This window comes from Acyrthosiphon pisum, chromosome A1 (genome assembly GCF_005508785.2).
Source record: "Acyrthosiphon pisum isolate AL4f chromosome A1, pea_aphid_22Mar2018_4r6ur, whole genome shotgun sequence".
NCBI lineage: Eukaryota > Metazoa > Arthropoda > Insecta > Hemiptera > Aphididae > Acyrthosiphon > Acyrthosiphon pisum.
Window position 1 is genome coordinate 131,020,694 of NC_042494.1, and position 4,475 is coordinate 131,025,168.

Here is a 4,475-nt window from a genome sequence, read left to right on the forward strand (position 1 = left end):
AAAATGTGGCTCAATATGCAATTATATTCCATATTATGTTAAACATTATAAAATGTGATTTTTTTTAAAAAAAGCACATTATTACACCAAAGAAATTAGTACCTACTAGATATTCTATCAGAAACAAAATAATATTTAAATAGTTAAATATTTAATACTTTAAAAACCAAAATGCAATATTATATAATCTTCATTTTTTCATATTTTAGATTGCTTAAAATACAATGTCTAAAACTCTCAGAAAACTTAAAAAAAACAATCAAAATAAAAAAAATTAAATCATCTATAAATATTATTCATTATAAAAAAAAATTGTGAAATTGAGTTACTGCGTTATTCGTTGCGCACATCGAAGTAACAACATAGTACGCCGAAATGCGGGTGTATGTGAATTATTGTTGTTAATATAATATTATTATCTATACGTGCTCCAATCTCATGAAGTGTTGCAAATATGACAATATTTTAAGAATATTAACGATTTTTTTCTCTTTTAAAATTACTAAAATATATTTATCTTAAATAAAATAGGTAATTTATTAAAAACCCATTAAATATGCATGTTATATGCATTTATGGACCAATATGCAATAATCCTCTAAATATGCAAAATATGCAATATAAAATGTATTGTTTAAATTGAGTGTGAGATGAACTATGGGCATTTTAGAACCGCCTAGACGTGCATACACTTAGTACAAACATGCAAATGCATATAAATCCGAGCTCTAATTATCCATGCAAGTTAGTGTGAAAATAATACTGAAATAAGTTCGTTTTATATAATATGAAAGTATAAAATAATGTGACACACACAATAATATAATATATTAGATAAATTGTTCTTAAAATCATCATTTTTACTTTTGTATATGAAAAATTCAAGTATATGAATCTTCATCAAGTGTAATGCCTAAATCTATGATCACGCCACTGTATAGGTGCAAATAAATACTATAAATACGGGTAAACCCATAAAGTCAGACTTTTGTCTAATATCCAATTTTTTGGAATTATGGAAGTGGTAAAGCTGTGAACTTTGTCACAGCCACATCGCTGATTGCATAGATCCATCATGTAGAATAATTAAATTATTTCGTCTTCCAAATTTATTTACGCATTTTTAGTATAGTATTTTGTTTGTATTTTTAAAGTTATCTCAAAATATATTTAATTTAATTTACTTAACAACTTGTGTCAATTTCTGTTAACAAACCACATTGTGTATCAGGGGCGTTACCAGGAATTTTTCAAAGGGGGTCCAAATTTTTTTAACAAGTAAAAAGTTTAAAAAAATGATATCATTGAAAAACTAACAAAAATGTTTATTCATAAGCTCTTTGAATGGTAAAAGAAATAAGCATAACACCGTAATCTTACAATTAAAATGTAACTTTATGTATTAAAATATAATTTTTAATAGTTTAAAATTTTAGTCTATTGTGGGGGTGGGATCCAGACCCGAAAACCCCCCCTTGGGTACGCCCCTGTTGTGTATTCTTTTTCTGATACACCTAACCAATACGTATTACCTATGTAATGACTAATAATATTACATACTAATATAGGTACTATACTAATATATTGACTCATATACTTACCTTAATTTTGTAGGTACCAACCTACCTATATTCAAAGGTAGGCAAGTTAATGAAAATAATTAACTCAAGTTAAGTTAAGTTAAGAGGACACTAGAGCGATAAGTTAAAAGTTAACAGTTAAAAAATTATAAATTTAACTCGATTAATTAAGTTTAAAGTTAATATAGAAAAAAATATTAACTTAACTCAGTTTAAAAAAAGTTAGTCTATTTTTTTTTAATTAGCATGTAAATCACATAAAGAGTAAATTTGTATTTCTAGTTTCTAATTTATAAATTATAAAAAACAATTTTATTGAACTTTTATAATAATGTACACTGTATACCCTTTTACTTTTACTTTACCTACTATTATTTATTAATTTAAATTATACTCATCTCAAATTAATAATTTAACAAATACATTTTTTTTATATCATATAGCAATTGAATGTCATGATACGTGAAGATAAGTACATGACCTTCGTCCTTCATATATATTATAAGTTATATAACATTAAAACATAACAATTGTCAATTTGTAATTTAAAAATATTAATTGTATTAAAAACACAATATATAAATTACAACTTGATAAAATATATTAATATACACAAAATTATGTTATCAAGAAAAAGAATAAAAATGTTTGTGTTTTTATATTGGATTATTTTTATTTTATACTGATATATATATATATATATATAAAGTATAAACGAAAAATTTCAAAATGTTTTTAACTTGATGGATTTTTTAAAATCAACTGAGAAAAGCTAAGTTATTCCAACTGTAAATTAAACTAGTTAAGTTTATAAGTTTATAATTAGAAAATAAACTAACTAGTTAAGTTAAATAGTTAAAAAAAAATTAACTTTTTAACTAGTTAATGCCCACCTTTTCCTATATTCCCAATAAACAAACAATAACTAGACTTGTTGAACGGATTGCAAAAAAATGAAAAAGACAATGAAAAATATTTCTTAAAATATATTGCACGTCATGTTTGTTCAACAAATTCTTTTAAAATAATAATTTTAATTAATTACTATTGTAATGTAAAATGTAGGTATTTAATACGTAAACTTGCACATTAAAATATTACGTTGGCCAGAAAATAGAGAAACGTAATTTAATTGTGCTGACTATAATACACAGGTATATATTTTTCATTGCTAATGTAAATATTAATAACACTTTGTTTATTATTTATTATTTTACTTTTTATTGACAGCAGTAAGTTTTGTACCCAAGAAAGTTAAACATAATATTCAAGTAGTCATCAAGATACGTGGAAGAAAGAGGATGTGGCTGCACTAGACCCGCACCGGGAACATTGCTAATTTGCATGTAGCAGATCCATTTTTGTTTTCATAGATTTTACATTAGAGTGAATTGAAATTTAGGTTGATTAAGATAAGAATATTAACTATAAACTAGATCAGCTTATTGGCTTTTAATAATATTTTGATTTTAAAATCATAATAATATTTGACATAGGTAGGTTTGAGGTATAGTTATTACTGATTATAGTTATTAATAACTAAACAATTTACTGTTCGCGTGGTTCAGAAAGACAAAACAAATTTTGCGTTGACATAATTTTAAACGAAGACAAAAAAAAAATTAAAGACACCAAGTTGCATGTACGTAGTTTGATCGTAAATGATTTTTTGTCACGCCTGCACCGAAAGTTTAGTTTCCGGATGACAGGATTGTTACCATCCGATTTTTATAATAATAATATACTAATCGGTTCTACCTTATATATGTTTATAAAATTATACTTGATATTATATTATACGAATGAGTATAATATAATTTACCCCTTCGACCTATATACTATATATTTTTATTATAAGCTTAAGTCGTATATAGTACATCATGTTGACTTCTTCCCTTTATAATAAGGCTAATTTGTTTATATTATATGGTGTAGAATATCAATGTACGTAGCATATACATAATTATATTTTATAACAAATTATGTAAAATAAATAACTCATGACACTATAATAAACGAGTATTCATATTTTGAGCTGACGTCTCACCTTGCAAGTACAGTGAACTCTCTCAAGTTGTATATATTAAAGTGAAAATCACATATTTGTCATAATGTGATGAATGATAAAAAATTATCATAAAAAAAAAAATTTAATTTGTCATTAAATACTAAAATAATTTGTTGTTGCCTGTTGGTAGCTGTAACGTATGACTTGACATGTGAATTACAAAGTTGTATATAAATGAAAAGTAAATTATAATAATATTAAAAGATATTATCTAATCTAATAATCTATAAAAATGAATCTATGTTTGTCCATCCTCTATAGACTCTACAACTACTGGACGGTTCTCAATAAAAGTTATATCAGTAGACTCCTAGAGACTCAGGAACGGGTTGCAGCTTAATTTTTAGGTCACACATGAATGTTTTTTTAGGATCACAAAAATGTTGTTTGTTTTGTATAGCGTTATCATTGGTTACAGATAATAAAATAGTTATAATGATTGGACATCGTTTTCTGTTTATAGCTAGTGTTATATTTTAGGGTCGCTTACTTGTCATCATAATAATACTAGCTGAATAACCCGGCTTCTCCTGCGTGCAATTTTTTTTGTTGCATATACTACATAATATATAATATACGCAATACGCTGTATATAAGAGTATCTCAGTTTTAGTGATCCTCAATTCACGGACAAATTGGTGTCAGTGAAATAATTTGACCTAGACGAGCAACCGCAAGTCGTGGATGGGATATAGTACTTGGTATATTTTTTAACGGGGTTTAAACTACTTGCCCTCTAAACTATTCTGACATAACTAAAAACAATCTTTGAGATTTTCGTCAAACTCTAGTTTTTGAGTATAATATACAGCCACACACATACATTT